At 35.5% G+C, this 18293-nt stretch overlaps 2 pseudogenes; one reads left to right on the forward strand and one right to left on the reverse strand.

Annotated features, from left to right (window-relative positions):
- The first annotated feature begins 1152 nt into the window (after window positions 1–1152).
- Window positions 1153–11444, forward strand: LOC120147967 (annotated as a pseudogene).
- Window positions 11445–11883: 439 nt separating this feature from the next.
- Window positions 11884–16801, reverse strand: LOC120147966 (annotated as a pseudogene).
- Window positions 16802–18293: the final 1492 nt, after the last annotated feature.

Raw genomic sequence — 18293 nt, forward strand, 5'->3', positions numbered from 1 at the left:
AACAACCGAAAAAGGTAAGGTTTTTTTACCTTTGTTGCCTTCGAAACTTTACAAAAAAAATGCTTTGATTGCTCCAAATTTTCTGTTCGTATTTCGTATAAATGTGTGTTACAATAGTGAGTTACAATAGTTATTTATAATGCTTGTGGATCCTTGACAAAAGGACCAAAAACTGTTAGTTTAGGTATTAATGATTTAATGTTAAAATGTTAAAATGAAATGAAATTAAACGTTACTTATGGTTTTAAATAAAATAAAAGTTTAGGTATTCAAATGGATCAAAATTGATAGTTTGGATACTAAATGTGTAATTTACCCTAAAGTTTAATTCAAAAAATAAATACTTAAAATATAATTTTTTATTTAAATATATATTTTTTTATTTAAATATATTATTTTCATTTAAATAGTTTAACTTAAATATATTTTTCATTTAAATATCTAATTATATATTTAGTACCTAAAGTATCAATTTTGATACGTTTTAGTGCCTAAATTTTAATTTTTAAAAACCATATTTAATGTTTAGTTTTTATTTCATTTTAGTACCCACTATTAAAGCTTAACACATTTAATATCTAAACTATCAATTTTGACTCGTTTTAGTACTTAAACTTATAATTTTATTTCAAACTTAACTTTAAATTTCGAAAATGAGTATTAAAATGATACAAAAACTAAACTATAGGTATTATTTGAAAATATTGAAAGTTGGGTACTAGAAAGGACTAAACAGATAGTTTAGATACTAAACTAAAATGTTCCCTAAAATTTATAGGACGGAGAATGCAATTGGATAATCGCAACGTGCCAGTTCTCCTCCATTTAAAGGTAATCTTTCAAACACGAGGCCGTCGAGGACCCCACCATAAGAAAAATACAATCCCCACGTGTCAAAATTTGATTGGTAAAAATGTCCCATAAAGCCAAAACACTGTCCAACCACCTAAATCCCAGGAGTGCCTGTTGGCAGCGACCTTTCGCTTCACTCACTTTCTTGCATCACCTCTAAACCGATATCTGCGCCACCCGTCTTAATTATCTTATTAAGTTTTAATTATTCACTTAATTACACAAATTTCCGCCCCTTGATTAAGTCCAAATCGTAATCTTCAGCTCCATTAACCTTTTCGTTTTGTCTTTTTCTAACCTCTTTTCTCCTTTCTTTATTGCTGTATCTTTTTTTTTCCTTTTCAAATCCCGATCTTAGCAGTAACTTATTCTCTAGTATCGGAAAATGGATTCGTTGTCGGACTCGTGATTGGGCTGATCGTCGGCCTTGCTATCATTATCCTCTTTGTTCGGAACGAGAACTCTCGATCCAAGCTTCGAAATGAGCTTGTTTGTTCTTTTTCTTTCTTCTCCGTCGTCCTTTTTTGAATTTTGTTGTTGTTTTTGTTTTTCCTTCTAAATATTCATTTTGACTGCAGGCAGCGACGGTGGCTGCTTTTGCGAGAATGACGGTGGAAGATTCTAAAAAGATCTTGCCGGCAGAATTCTACCCGTCTTGGGTTGTCTTCTCGCAGCGCCAGAAGTTGACATGGCTTAATCAGCACCTTACTAAGATATGGCCTTACGTTAATGAGGTAAAAAGCTTTGTTTAGTGGTGAATAGAGAACCCAAAAAAAAAGGATTTTACCTTTTTTTTTGGAGAAAATTTGTTGAAATTTGGTGTTATAGGCAGCGTCTGATATGATAAAGACCTCGGTGGAGCCGGTGCTTGAACAGTATAGGCCGATCGTATTGGCTTCTTTGAAGTTTTCTAGGTTTACTCTTGGCACTGTTGCACCTCAGTTTACTGGTCAGTTTATGGAAATAATTGACTTTATTTTAAATTTTAAATTTATTATTGGGTTGCTGTTATACATTTATTTTGGTTTTGAATTGTTATTTGTTAACATATTTTCTCAATGCTATTCGTTTTTGCCATTTGAAGTAAATAGATGGCCATTAATTAATCAAACATAATTGTTCTTTGTAACAGAAAAATAATGTATATTGTTTGTTATTCATGAAGTTTTTATAAAAGCATAATTACTGGTTTCCTTTTTTTAAGAAAAATTAATCCAAGCACACTTATTATTATTATTATTATTATTATTAGTACCTAAAAAAACTGGCAAAAAACAAAATGAGGCTCGGTATGAATGGGATGAGCTTTTTATTTTATAAAATTATGCTTTTTTTGTGTGTGTAAGTTTTCGAGTGAAAGATTATAAATCGGATCTTTAGAATATTTGGTAATCTTATGAAGCAATGTCATTCTTTAGGTGTAAGTATTATTGAAGATGAAGCTGATAGTATCACAATGGAGTTGGAAATGCAATGGGATGCAAATTCAAGTATAATACTTGATATCAAGACTTATCTTGGTGTATCACTACCTGTGCAGGTATCTTCCGGCCTAATTTGCTTAGTTGCTACGGTTTCTTGCTTGGGTTCCCATCAAATGCCCTGTTTAGGTCTTGTACTCTTGCTTCTTGAATCAAGAGTTAGTTGATCCTTATTTTACAAAATTGTTCTCCTCTTGCTACCAAATTTCTGGCCCGCTATCTTTATTGAAGGATTGTAAATGTGATTAAAAGTATAGTTTTATTGAGTATTGATATTGAAACTTTGGAGGCTTGAGGACTTGCTAGGTATTTATGGAAAAAGTTTGATGGATTTTTCTTTGACCAAAGCGTAAATTTTCTTTGACCATTATTCATGCCTACAATCTAGTAGACGTTTGTATGATGGATTTTTCAAAAACTTCATGCAGCAGTCTTATAGAATTAGATCAATTATGCTAGATTACTTTCCTAGATGTATATTCATTGTAATATTTTGTTATTAGTGGCTCTCCACTATTTTGACATTTCATAAGCAACTATGCTTGTAAACAGCATGAATGTTGCAAACCATTTCCCCCTTTTTGTAGTCTCTGTCTTTTTGCAATGGATGTAGTATAACAACATGTCTCAAGTTGTTAAGCTTTTTCTTCAGAATTCCAGTTTTTGATGTTTAATTCCTTTGGCTTAGGTGAAAGATATTGGATTCACTGGAGTCTTCAGGTTGATATTTAAGCCCCTGGTGAATGAGTTTCCTTGCTTTGGAGCTGTTTGTTATTCTCTGAGACAAAAGGTGTGTTATTCTCTTCCAATGTTGCAAGTTAATGCATGTTAGCACAATGCTCACCCATGGAGAAAGAGCTCTAACTGTAGAACTAGAAATGAGATTGAGATGCAAGTGTACTTGTATACATTGGATTACACATTACAGTGATCCAGGGAGGTAGTAGTAAATCATACAATATTTGTGTGAAAGCAATTTTTTTTGGTACCTGATGAGAAAAATGGAAACTGATGCCCAGACTAATTCTTTTTTATTATTTTCTGAAGTTTTTAATTAAGGTCGTTGCACTTACCAATTCGATTGTACTTGCTGAGATAATTATTTGGTTCCCTTTATGACTATTTCTCTCTGATTTCTAGTGTCTATTTTTTGTTGCATGATTTGGTTACTAATAGGGATCATAACATTCTGTTGTAAAATCTCAATAAAAAGTAATTCATAATAATATCTTCACTAAAAGATAACATGCCTGATATCCAAATGGATGTAATTTTCATCCATTAGCTAGGCTTGGGATCACTTATTTTCATCACATTTACACTAGATACAGGCACCTGACATATGCACATTGTTGATTGCAAGTTAGCAACTAGGTTAATGTTTATTTTTGGCTTGCAGAAACAAATGGACTTCACCCTGAAAGTCATTGGTGGGTGACATATCAACTATTCCAGGACTTTCTGATGCTATTGAGGTTTGTGCAACTTTAGACACTGGATAACTCTTACTACAGTTTGTTTTTTGTATTGCATCAATCGACTTCACCAATTCTTCTTATGGTTTCAATTTTTACATCATTGTTGCCATAAACAAACTCTTTTTTTTGTCTTTTGGGGACAAATTTAAATTTTACTTTTAGTCGACTCAATAATAACAGTATGCCTTAGAGATTTAGTTTGTAGATTTTGTCCGACATGTTATGAAATTGTAAAGGGTTAGAAGAATGGTGGATGAAACTGTAGAAAACAGACTGTGTATAAAACAGACTGTAGAAAACAGACAAGTCTGTTATTTTTATTCTTGTATACATTCAGTAGAACATATTACATATTTATATACAAATTATGCCTCTAAACTAGGAAACTCTAAGAAAGGAAACTAATCCTAGGAGATGTAATCCCTTGAAATAAGGGATTGAAAAACAGAAAATAATTACAGAATCTCTTAACTTAAGGGATTGACAACTCATTTCTATAATTCCTACACCCCCCCTCAAACTGGTGTATATATATTGTATATACCCAGTTTGAATGACATCTCATTAAAAGTCACTCGTGGAAGGGCTTTGGTGAAGATATCTGCCAGCTGTTTCTTCGTTGGAATGTACTGCAGTTTTGCAACTCCATTATTGACCTTCTCGTAAATAAAATGTATGTCTATCTCAATGTGTTTTGTTCTATCATGCTGCACTGGGTTTTTTGCTATACTCATAGCTGATTGACTGTCACTAAAAATCTCAAAATTCTTCTTGTCATCTAAGTCCAGTTCTGTGAGCAGTCTTTTAATCCATATTCCTTCACATATTCCGAATTCCATTGCTCTAAACTCTGACTCAGCACTACTTCGAGAGACAACAACTTGTTTCTTACTTCTCCAAGTCACCAAATTACCCCAAACGTAGGTATAGTAGCCACTAACTGACCTTCTATCAGTTAATTCACCTCCCCAGCTTGCATCCGTATAAACCTTAACTGTTCTGTCTTGATTTTTTCTAAATATAAGTCCAGCTCTTGGGGTAAATTTCAAGAACTTTAAAATTCTATTAACAGCTTCCAAATGTTCTTCTCGAGGATCACTCATATGTTGGCTGACAATGCTCATTGAGTATGCAATATCAGGCTTGGTCAGTGAAAGGTAAATTAACTTCCCAACTAACCTTTGGTAGGTTTCCTTGTTTACTGGATTTCCAGTCCTTTCCTTGCAAAATTTCAAGCCTAGCTCCATTGGAGTTTCAACTGGTTTGCAGTCGAGCATCCCAGTTTCTGCAAGAAGATCCAAAACATACTTACGCTGGTTTATGACCAGCCCTTCCTCGGACCTTGCAACTTCCATACCCAGGAAATACCTCATACTTCCTAAATCTTTGGTTTCAAACTCCTTTGTAAGATTCATCTTTAGCTTTTCTATTTCTTCTATATCACTGCCAGTTATAATCATATCATCTACATAGACAATTAGGAGGGTTATCTTACCACTCGGTGTAATTTTTCTGAATAATGTGTGATCCGCTTGGCTTTGTTTGAAACCATTCTGTGTCATAGCCTTAGCAAATCGATCAAACCAAGCCCTGGGAGACTGTTTTAAGCCATATAAGGATTTATTGAGCTTGCACACAGTTTTCTTAGTGACCTTTCCTTCTAATCCGGGAGGGACCTCCATGTATACCTCTTTTTCAAGGTTCCCATTCAGAAAAACATTCTTTATGTCCAGCTGATGCAATTTCCAGTCCATGTTAACAGCTACTGATAACAATATTCTGATGGTATTCAATTTTGCAACCGGTGCAAAAGTCTCCTGGGAGTCAATGCCATAGGACTGAGAAAAACCTTTAGCAACCAGCTTGTATCTTTCCACACTCCCATCCGAATGATATTTGACTGTGAATATCCACCTGCATCCAACAACTCTCTTCCCTTTTGGCAAATCTGTCAAACTCCATGTCTTATTCTTTTGCAACGCTTTTATCTCTTCTGACTCGAAGAATAGCCCAAGAACACACTTTATGGACCTAGGATCTAATTTCCCTCTGTTGTGGATATGAACAAAGGCTGTACACCCAAACACCCGAGGAGAAAGACTTGAGTTTAAATGTTTAAAATGGGGATACAGCTGAAACAGAACCTTAGTAGGAATTTTGAAATCTAAGGTCTTACGTGGCATTCTATTGATGAGGTAAGTGGTTGTAAGAAGAGCTTCCCCCCAAAGATACTTAGGAGCATTAGCAGCAAACATAAGAGACCTAGTAACCTCTAGAAGATGTCTATTTTTCCTTCTGCTACCCCGTTTTGTTGAGATGTGTTGACACAAGAAGTAAGGTGAACAATGCCTTTTTCCTTAAAGAAATACCCAAGGGTTTTATTCAAATACTCACTCCCATTGTCACTCCTTATAATTTTGATTTTTGTGTCAAATTGGGTTTCAACTTTTTGATAAAAACTTTTAAAGAGAGACTCAATCTCAGATTTTTCTCTCATTAAGAAAACCCATGTTGTCCTAGAGTAATCATCTATAAAAGACACAAACCACTTATACCCAGAAATACTTTTGACAGGAGAAGGGCCCCAAATGTCACTATGGATGATGGAAAAAGGTGGTGTTGGTTCAAATTTGGCTGGAATATATGGTTTTTTGGGTGTGTTTGGCCATTTGACAAATTTAGGAAAACAAAGATGGATCTTTATTAATGAATAAGTTCAGTAACATTTTGGAAAGATAGAAAAAATTAGGATGACCTAATCTAGAGTGCCATAACATAATTTTATTGGTATTGAGATCAGAAGATAAAATTGGTTTCCTAAGAGCACTGAATAAGGCATGATTATGAGATGCTTTACCTCCAAGGGTGTACAATCCTTTGCCCAGCCTAGCACTGCCAATCACCCTCTTCGAGCCCTGTGCCTGAAAAATGCAACCACCAGTACCAAACACAACATTACAACCAAAATCTTTAATTAATTTGCTGACTGACAACAGATTGCATGCAAGTCTAGGAACATAGAGGACATTATGAAGTAGTAGATTTTTGTTTAATGTAACAGAACCACTCCCTTTGACTGTAGTGAGAGAGCCATCTGCTATTTTGATAGAAGCTGGTAAGCTGCTTTCACTATATTCCTCCAAGAGATCAATATTTTCTGTCATATGATCTGATGTACCTGAGTCTATTATCCATTATACCGAGGAAGCATATGGATTATTTCCATCAGTAGTAGTATAAGTCACATTTGTAGGCTTGGCTGTCATACTGCTTAAAATCTACTGCAGTTCCTCTATCTGTTTCTTGCTAAAACTGTTTGAGGAATCATCTTGAGAGGCAATATGAGGCTCCTTTTGAAACCTGGACCTTATGGGCTGCCAATCGGCTGGTTTTCCTTGCAGCTTCCAACATTGATCTATCATATGGCCTGACTTCTTACAATGTTCACACCAAAGGCGATTTTTCCTCTGTTGCTTTGAAAATTTGAAATCTGAAATCTAAAAATCAGATTGAGAGGGGCTGGTATGGGAAGTGATTTCGGATGCTGAGGGATCCGGATTAGCCATGAAAAAAAATAGAGTTGAATAGGAATTGATTTAAAGAGAAGCGGAAATCGGATTGATCGCTCTAACCTGATACCATGTAGAAAACAGACTGTGTAGAAAACAAACTGTAGAAAACAGACAAGTCTGTTATTTTTATTCTTGTATGCATTCAGTAGAACATATTACATATTTATATACAAATTATGCCTCTAAACTAGGAAACTCTAAGAAAGGAAACTAATCGTAGGAGATGTAATCCCTTAAAATAAGGGATTGAAAAACAGAAAATAATTACAGAATCTCTTAACTTAAGGGATTGACAACTCATTTCTATAATTCCTACAGAAACAATTTCGGAGAGGAAGTTGCTGAGAATTTTTTGAGTTTAAAATTGTCAGTCTGAGTCTGGGTTCTAAATGAAGCCTTTGAAACTACAAATGATAGTGGGAAGTTATTAGGATGTAGCTAAATTTCCACTGTAGTCCTTGTAAAGTTTTTATAATTCAATTAAGTCTTAATAGAAAATTTATGCCTTTGACCTCCAAGAATTTTGAATTTTATTTATGCCTAAATGAAATTCTGGCTTCGCCCTTGGTGAAAGTGATATAAAACACTCCTTAATGAAAAAGTTAGTTGTGAGAAATTACATGTCCTAGAAGTATAGTTCATGGACAGGAGATATAGATACTTATAGATGCATCCCCTGGACACTGCAAAAATATGAAATTGATTAAAGGTGGGCAGGAGAGAGCATTTAATCCTCAATTCTGATCTTAGGCTCTGTTTTTGATTTGGAGGATGGTATCTGGCAGAGGCAAGAAATTAACATACTGTATTGTTAAAGAGATTAACGTGATATATTGTTTCCAATGCAGAGCACAATACGAGATGCAATTGAAGATTCTATCACATGGCCTGTGAGAAAAATTATACCCATTTTGCCTGGTGATTATAGGTATGTTCTATACTTTTCCTTTTTCTCAATAGATAGTGATATAGTGCAATATAGAAAAGAAGGAAATAGGGAGTCAAGAATATGGTCAGGGTATGAAGAGCCTTGCTCCTTTTTTGCCAAGCTAAAGAATCCAAACTAAGAACATGGTAATTTTGCTGAATTTTATCTGAAGCTGTTGTTTGTAGAGAGGTGATTTGGTAATGCAAATGTATATTCACTTGAATGTAGCTACTTTTTGTTCCGACATAGATGTGAGTACCTGTAAGGCTGTGAATTCATTTTCCCCACCTTTATTTAGGATGCGGTGTCATTCTCTCTCCCTCTTTCTCATTATCTAAGTAGTGAAACAGCTGATGGTAATTAGTATCTTTCTATTTTCAGTGATTTGGAGTTAAAGCCAGTTGGAATTCTAGAGGTGAAGCTTGTCCAGGCTCGGGACTTGACAAACAAAGATATTATTGGGAAATCAGATCCCTATGCTGTATTGTACGTGCGGCCTTTACCTGGCAAAACAAAAAAAAGTAAAACAATCGTAAGTTATCCTTGCCATCTCTGATTCCTCTTTGTTCTTTCCATAAGAAAAAAGAGAAACTGCTTCAAAACTTTTCCAGTAGGTTTTGAAGAAATTTGTCTTCTTTCTACAGAACAACGAGTTGAATCCTATTTGGAATGAACACTATGAATTTACTATTGAGGATGCCACAACTCAGCACTTGGTAGTAAGAATCTATGATGACGAGGGTTCAGGCATCTGAGCTCATTGGTTGTGCACAAGTACTCTTAAGGGACCTTGAACCTGGAAAAGTTAAGGATGTCTGGTTGAATCTGGTTAAAGACCTGGAGATCCAGAGAGATACAAAGAACAGGGGGCAGGTGAGGACATTAATTAATTACCTTCCTTTATAATAAGAGTCATGCTTTGTTGGCTTGCATATATGTTTTCAGAAAACTTAGTTGTGTAATTATTTCCTAGGACTGTTTATTCTTTCAAATCGTGAGTGTTACTACAGTAATTTGATTATCCTTTCTTCACGTGCTAATTCCTTTTGAGATGATTAACCAAAGGATAATTTTAACTTTTAGCAAACATTTTCTTTAGTAGCTCGCCTTTTTAAAGTCAATATTCTCTCTCATGCACCATTCTTCTTTTGGGGATAGCTAGTGTTGTATTATCTGAGAGAGCAGGAGAATCCTGCTATAACAGTACAGAGATACTAATCCAGAGAAAAATTAATGATCCCCCCCCCCCCAAAAACACCCCCACATGAATGCCCTGCTATCACATGGAATTCTATTAGTGGGATTCAACTATGTTAATAATTCCATTCAGCCAAGTTTATGCATAAATATAATGGAACTCAAAATACTGTCAACACTACAACAAAATTTCTTTAGTTTCCGTTCTGCCAATGTAGTTAAGTATGCAGTTGAAGCTCCTCCCAGCAAGATAACCTTAAAAGTCTTACCTTTGGCATGCACAATGGTTCAACAAAACTGAATATGCTGGTTATCATACTTCCTTACTATGGTCTTCACTCTCTTCCCACTCATCATAGAAATAACATGTAGCTTTACAAAGATTATAACCCCAATTCTTAATATGAGAAAGGTACCTGTCCAAAACAAGAAAGCCAGCTTATGAACCAATGCTATGGAGAAACCTGGTTCCAATCCAGATTATGCCTGCTTTTGTTGTCCCCAAGTTGTATGCTTTCATTCGCTCACTCTTTAAGTTCTTTCTTATATTATTTTTATTAGGTTGTTTATTCACCCAAAAAAAATTCTTTATTTGTATGAAATGGTGGTATTTATGTTTTGCTCGTAATTGTTATGTTGGTTTTTAGGTGCACTTGGAGCTCTTGTACTGTCCCTTCGGCATGGAAAACGGCTTTACGAACCCCTTTACCTCTAACTTTTCAATGACCTCCTTGGAGAAGGTTATTAAAAGTGGAGCAAATGGAACTGATGCAATTGAAAATGATGAAGCAGCCATAAATAAGAAAAAGGAGGTTATTATTAGAGGAGTACTGTCTGTCACAGTGATATCTGCTGAAGATTTGCCTATTGTAGATTTAATGGGAAAGGCCGATCCCTATGTTGTGCTCACATTGAAGAAATCAGAGGCAAAGCACAAAACTAGGGTAATATTTTGATTGTCCAAAGGAGTTTTTATCCTTTTTTTTGTTTCTCTTAGTTATTGATTTCCTCAGTCATAGCGGTTACCTTGTATTTAGTTTTGTTGTGTCCTTCATAGCTTATTGGTAGTTTCAGTGAACCATCCTGGGATCTTGTATTCAATGCATCTTATCTTTCGAGAATTGGGACATAAAGAATCATTGGTCCTTAAAGATGTTTTCTTTGTCAGGTTGTGAATGACAGCTTGAATCCAGTTTGGAATCAAACTTTTGATTTCGTTGTTGAGGATGGATTACATGACATGCTAATCCTTGAAGTCTGGGATCATGACACTTTTGGAAAGGTAAATTATGTTTCTTATGGAATCGTTAAATCAATCTTCTTTAAAAGTAGCAAGTCTTAAGTGACTTCCTTCAGTCAGTTACACAGTTTTGAAGACTATAAGGTTTGAGGATCCATCTTCATTGTTGCCCTGTGAATACTAGTTATTGCATCATTTCCAACAATTTTTTTATGGCTTCCCATTTCAAATTTTAATGTTAAATATGTGTAAATAGTTTTTCGGCTTTCAATCTTGCAGGACTACATGGGGAGGTGCATTTTGACATTGACTAGGGTTATATTGGAAGGGGAATACAAAGATGGCCTCCAGCTAGAGGGAGCTAAGTCTGGAAAATTGAACTTGCACCTTAAATGGATGCCACAGCCGATTTTCCGTGATTCCTAAGTGATCCAAAGACAGGTTCTGAGTTCTAACTAGAGGGAGCCAGGCCAACTCAAGTATGCCAAAGCTGTCAGTTTATTCCAATTCATGGGGCTGGCTATGTTCAGAATCAAGTAATGGTGAACCTTTCATGGGATCTCTGGTACCCCTGGTATGTATTTGTAGGACCTTGTATAAAACTGTATATATAAAAATATTCTTACCAGCCGCATGCTTTATGCAAGTTTGGGACACTTTACCAATCAGAATGAACAAAATGACAGTTTTACATGAGAAAATATGGATTTGTGTAGCATGAACACTCGGGTTCTTCCAATATCACTGGTTATATATATCTATATATTCTCTTTTGTCTTGTGTATCAATCTCTGGTCACTGTTGATTGCTATTCTTTCATTTTGGTATATTATGGATTTGTAGCTTTTAAATTTATTTGTTGGATTTAATTTTCTGTTTCCATGATAACTGGCTTAATGCTGGCGCGTAACCAGCTGGTTTTACTCTTGAAATTTGAGCCATGCTGTTATCTTTTTCTGCCATTCAGAAATTAATCAAAGGGAAAGCTTTTCACAATCCTGTTCATTTCCACTGGAGAAGTAGCCAAAAATAAAGGAAGAAAAAAGTTCCCAGAGTCATTTAGAATCCAAGTAAATCATCCCAATTACAGAGATGAACAATGCTATTTCCAGTAAGGAATTTGCATGGCATATTTATCTCCTTGTGAAATTTAATCAACCGAACCCATTACAGAGATGAAAAATGCTTTGTTGAAATTTCATCCACTCAGTGAGAAGCAATCCTCCCACGCCTGCTACTCAAATGATGCTTCTTTAGTTTTCTTCGTCTCAGACTGCTTGACCTGCAAGAAAATAAGACAGCCACACCTCATTTTTAAGTGAATCAATTCTCATTCAACATTATCCAATTCATTGCATTATTTCTAATTGTCAATCCATGTAACTATGTGAGGATGACAAGTGAATTACCATAAAGCTTGCATGCTGCACCAATCGTTAACTATAGCAAGAAATGGTTAGTTGTACTCACCAGTACTAATTGTGTAAAACAAACGAGTCCATGGGCACTTTTTCCCCATAATCATTGCGATTCCAATGGTAGAATGCATGTGTCCTATTTTGGATCTCCAGTGTCGAATGACCATAACTGGCTTCTTGGAACGCTGAACACTCTGGTTGGATCTCTGAATCTGCAGAACCCCAAGAAAAACATTTGCTTTGTAAGTCATCAAGGAATGTAACTTCTTACAGATCCAACTGTAAATGAGTAGTGGATCATCGTTGCTGTTATTGTTAAATATGCCTTCAGACCTACCTTCCTGCTAGACCTTGATTTCCACCATCTCCAACAGTGATGTAAACTGGATCTGATTTATCTGGTAGTGGGTACCGGTCGCCACTTGATACATTGTACCTTATATTTGAGATTCGGTACTGAAAAGTCATAAGAAGCATGAGCATTCCTTCCAGGGAAAAAAAGCATGAGCATTCCTTCAAGGGAAAAAAACCAACAAGTGTAGTGTAATAGACCGATACATATAATGCATCACTTCTCACAATGCAAAATGTAACGCTAACAAAAAGGTGACGAAGGGAAACTGAAATGATAAGGAAAGACCATACAGATCTTTCATATGCATGGCCATGACCAGCAAGGACTATATCGACTTTGGGGTGGACGAACCATTCTTCAAAGACCGCTCACATGCTTTCACCCTCCATGAAATGTACATCGTTACTGTTGTAGATAGGAATATGCATAAGGACAATGAGCCAGGGAGTCTTCTCCCGGTCAACCATCTTTAATTCTTCTGCAAGCCACTCCCATTGAGGTGTGTATTTACTATTCAAGGAAAACAAGTTCGAGGTAAGATATATAAGACAAGAAGAAAAAATCTCTGCCCTCTCGTAAGAGAACAATAAGCACTTGTTTGATTAAGGATCCAGTCCATTACTTCCAATACAACTCAGTCACCATTCAAAAGTATGGCTTTTACGAATGATTGGCAGTCCTACTCTTGAATAGAAGTGATGACTGCACCAATAATAGTGGAAAAAAGTAATAGACAGGAGCCAAACCGAGCAAGTTAATTGCTAAGACAATTAGTTTTGAGAAGACGACCAGAAAGGGCAGGGTGCTCAATAGGAAAGAGCATATTAAGATGAATATAAATAGTTGAGAAGAAAAGGTACCAAATGGAGAGTAGCTGGATAGCACAATTATGAGCAGATGCACGTCTAATAGCATACCACATAGGACTGCTACTTTACAAGCCAAATGAGGTGTCGGGTACCGTTGGAGATAGGATTTAAAAAGGAAAACTTCATCCTGCAAATGTTTCCAGAATTGAGAATGTTACCACTAAACAAGATAATTCTAAATTTTCTGCTGCAAAGAGTGAGAGTTTATGGTTTATACAGTGTCATTGTTTCAGTAAACATCACATAAATTTTTACATCAAGTGGGTGAGAAAAATGCTTCAGGGTCTGATGCAAATATTATTATACATTACATATACATAATTAGAAGCAGTATAAATGGTTGGGTAAAGTTCATAATATCAAAATGTGTCATATGACTTTTAGCAATAATGTAATACTAGCAAAAATTGGTTAATGTTTTTTACCATGCAAGGCATGTATTCTATTTCATGATTCCCAGATGACCAGATCCAAGGCTGATACGCAGTGCTTCTCTCCACAAAGCGGCCCCATGAATCCCATCTTATACCAACATCAATATACTGATATCTATCAGCATAAGAAAGGTCTCCTACAAACAAGACAGTCTGTGCTCCACTCTGCATGTAATGCTCAAGGGTGGACAGTGAATTATATGTCTGACCCAAATCACCTGCAACATATTCAATTAAATAAAAATAAATTTGAGGAAAAATGTACAAAGGAAACACATCAATATGAGTTAATGACAAGACATGGCATAAAAAAACTACGAAATGAGTCTGATGTGGTTAATTTTATTGAGTTGAATCTTTCTACAATGTATAAGAAACGATAGAGAAGTTGTAAAATATGGTTGATAGAGGAGACAAGCTTGGTTAAATGGTAAAGAACGATTTCATAACCGAAATCCAACTAGTTGGGATTTTAGGCTTCACATAGCTGACTTCCATGTTGTTGAGTGCCTTTTTTTTTTGTTATTACTCTTAATGATTCTAATACATCTAAAGGACTAAACTCTTGATATTCTATTGAAGCCAGGAACTTTTCTAGCATCAGAACAGCTTTGGTTAATGTGACTGAAAACATTCCAACATTGCTTTGGATTACAAAGGAAAACACTCACTAATGATTCCAAATTTGTAAGGAACATCTGGACCAATATTTGGAGGTGTTTGAAACCACAATTCTCGTGTCAAATCACCATTCCCGATGTAATAGTACTTGGTATCATACTGAGACTGGCAAATAAAATGTTTAAGCAACCAATTTGTTCCCATCATGGCTCAGATAACACCAATTACAACATCAAACAAAGCTGAACTCAAGGTCCATTCTTGTAAGTTTGAGTAATGTAAGAGCTGAAAAATTTAATTTCTTCATATAAAAATCCATGCTAAGGGCATGTAGAATAAGCTTATAATGAAAACAGGCAATCCTTTCCATGTTGAAGAAGTTAAGCCATTCACGCAGGTTATACTTCCCAAAACAAGTAGTATTACCTCAAAATCATCAACAAGAACATGATGGATATAGCCCGATTTGTATTTATAAAAGGTGTAGTTTGTCATCCTCCCCTCTGCAGTAAATTCATATTTTCCCTTTGAAGTCACATATTGTTCGTTGCTGGCCTCAGGTTCATCAGCAGTGACCCATGAGATAATTACAGCTTTTCCATCATAATCTCCTTGTGTTATATGCACCTACAGTTTAAATAACATGTATGTTACATATAGGTGGGGAAAGGTTTGGAATAGAAGCAACAACGGATAGATGATAAGAAACTGCAACTGGAAAGCATGCTTCATGAAGGCAAATTTAGTCGAGTCATTTTCAGCGAACAACATAAATTTGACAGATATAATGCATAGATTAGTAGCAAGGTTTGCAAGTTCCAGAAATTTGTCTGCCTGTCCCCCCCCCCCAAAATGGCGGTTCCTTAGTATTCTAGGAAGAAAGGGAAATATGAACAACTTAATACCTAGAAAAATTACAGGGACAGCAAATGAAATAATTCACAAAGGAGTGTATGGCATACTTAATGCTGCAAGTAGCAAGGTGATGATTAAGAAAGAAGAAATCATCTCAGCCTTTATTTAAAAGGAAATTATCTTCATTGTTGCATCATTTTGTTCTTATCCAAGCTCAGGTAATGATCATTGAAAACAAAAATTGGACTAATGAATACATATGCTGATTAACTTTGTGTAGCTAGGTGAAAAAAATTGAAGTTATTAAAAGGAAAGGTCTTGTTGTGGTGAATTATGTCCTGAGGGAACTGCAAATACTTCATTATAAAGAGGGATGTCTTTCGATGGATATTCCTCCCGAATGAAGACACTAGTGACACCAGCATTCACATTGTTGTTGGAGTTCAAGAGACAGGACGTCAATATGAGTTGAAACAGCAAAGACTTCATCTTAGTGATCCCGCTATGATTCTTGATAAATCATCCAACAGCCATGTGATTTCCTGCACTCAAGGTTAAACACCAATTTAGACTTAAATACAGGATGCAATCTACAAAGAGCAAGCATAATCATATTAAAATTCCCATATATGTTCCAATCAAACACCTTTACTCAAACTCATATTTGTAGAACAAAAGAAGGGAAACTATTCTAATAGGAAATATTGCTACTTAGAGACCACCAAAGGGGAGAAACTTTGTTGACATCTCATCTTCGAACATTGCTTGTTAGATAGGGAAGATCCACTAACAGACCCATGTTCAAAGTTCAAACCTTCAAGTTTATTAGGCATTATAGGAGGCACTGAATGGAATAACAAAATCAAAGAATCTGCTTTGTAAATAGTCCCCATACTCAGAACGAAACTAACATCCACTAGGTAACAATTACCCTTGATTGGATTACATCAAACCTATCTTCATTTCACGTATAAATAATATTCGGCAAAAAGACTGCCACATACCCTTTGGAAAAACCATCATAAAAAAATACAATCAAAAGCAAACTGCGAACAGATAATTACTGAAACTATACGATAAGTATTAATTTGAATCACATGAATGTCTGAACTATATATCTATTAATTTGAATCACATGAATGTCTGAACTATATGATACCTATTAATTTGAATCACATGAATGTCTGAACTATATGATATCTATTAATTTGAATCACATGAATACAATTAAAAAAAACAAAGATTCAGCTCATAATCCTGGACTTAAAAAAGACACCCTTTTAACAACCACCCCAGATCAGAGAATATTACCAATTAGAAATAAAAAATATCAAGTAAAAAGAACGAATTCGAAGCATCAACATTCGATTAAAAAAGTAACAAAAATAAAGGAAATATAAGGAAAGAAAGTAACTTAGGAGAATCAGGTGAAGACTGAAGACCCAATATGATGGGAAACATTTGAAGGGTGGGGAAGAGAGAGAGTAGACTGAGCCAGAGTTGGGAGGCGTACGTTATTGGAGATGGTACGGGCGGAGGCATTACAGGGCAACCGCTTTGTCGTCACCGTGGTTTGCGTGGAGTTAAGCAATATTGTTCTGATTGGGTGAGGCTTGACACGCGGCGATACGGTATTGGATGATTTGGTTGTTGGTCCTAGATTTAATTTTTAGGCCGTGCTTACGTGTCGGGAGTTAAATTGATTGTTTGAACTAACCTTATTTCTCGCACTTACACCTCTAATGTGGAGCCAGGTCCATGATATGTTCAAAAAAATTATATATAGGGATTAAAATAGAGAAAATAATTTCAGTGACCAAAATACATTATAATATACGATTTTAACTAATTTTTTTGGATTTACCAACATGACCAACTAAATCGCAATGCGGTCGATAATTCGCAACGCGATTTCCGGTATCGCAAATCAGTTTCCAGATTCGCGACGCGATTCTGACTATCGCATTGCGATTTCTCAAATTCGCGTTGCGATTTTCCTAATTCGCAATGCGAATACGTAAATCGCAACGCGAATTTGGAAAATCGCAATGCGATTACGTAAATCGCAATGCGAATACGTAAATCGCAATGCGAATCTGACTATCGCAATGCGATTTACATAGCGCCATTCGTATCCAACGCGTATTTTTTTTTTCAAATTCCAAACACGAATATATTAATATATCGGAACACTGAACCGTCCACAGTATATCCCGTAATCGCAACTCATAACCTAAAACCCTAAATCACAACTCAATCTCATCTCCATCTCTCACTCTCTAAGACGACATCCGTCCCCATCTCCGACGAAATCAGTCCCCATCGCCGACGATATCAGTCTCCATCTCCGGCGAAATCATTCACGGTCAGAAATGGAAAATCAATCAAATCAACCACCGAGGGTTAGTTTTTTTAATTATTTTTATTTTGAAATTTTTGCATTATTATTAGATTTTTCATATTGAAATTGATGATAAGTTTACTAGTGTTTTCAATAATAGATTAACTATTTCACTTAGATTGTTTATTATATTCATTCGATTGCTGCCAATACTGCTAAACTGTTTAGTCTTTAACCCTGTGAAATTAGTATTTGTCTTTGTTTTGTCTTTTGGTTGAAGTAATGCAATCCATTCAAGTTTCTTTCAATTTTTAGTATTTGAAATCGAGAATGACTATCGCAATGCGATTCTATCGTTGCGATTTTCATTTCGCGTTGCGATTCTTGCGTTGCGATAGTCAAATTCGCGTTGCGATAGTCATTTTCGTGTTGCGATTTTCATTTTCGTGTTGCGATTTAAAGTTTCAGAAACTATTCTTCTTCTGCAAATTGAAACTTGAATGAATTGCATTACTTCAACCAAAAAACAAATACTAAATTCACAGTGTTGCAAATTTAAGTTTGAAGAATAAACTACTACTCTTTATGTTTATTGTTCATATCTTCACAGTGTAGTTTTTGGTATATCTAAATTGGTATGTTTATTGTTTTT

Source organism: Hibiscus syriacus, unplaced genomic scaffold (genome assembly GCF_006381635.1).
Source record: "Hibiscus syriacus cultivar Baekdansim isolate YM2019G1 unplaced genomic scaffold, ASM638163v2 tig00110945_pilon, whole genome shotgun sequence".
Classification (NCBI taxonomy): domain Eukaryota; kingdom Viridiplantae; phylum Streptophyta; class Magnoliopsida; order Malvales; family Malvaceae; genus Hibiscus; species Hibiscus syriacus.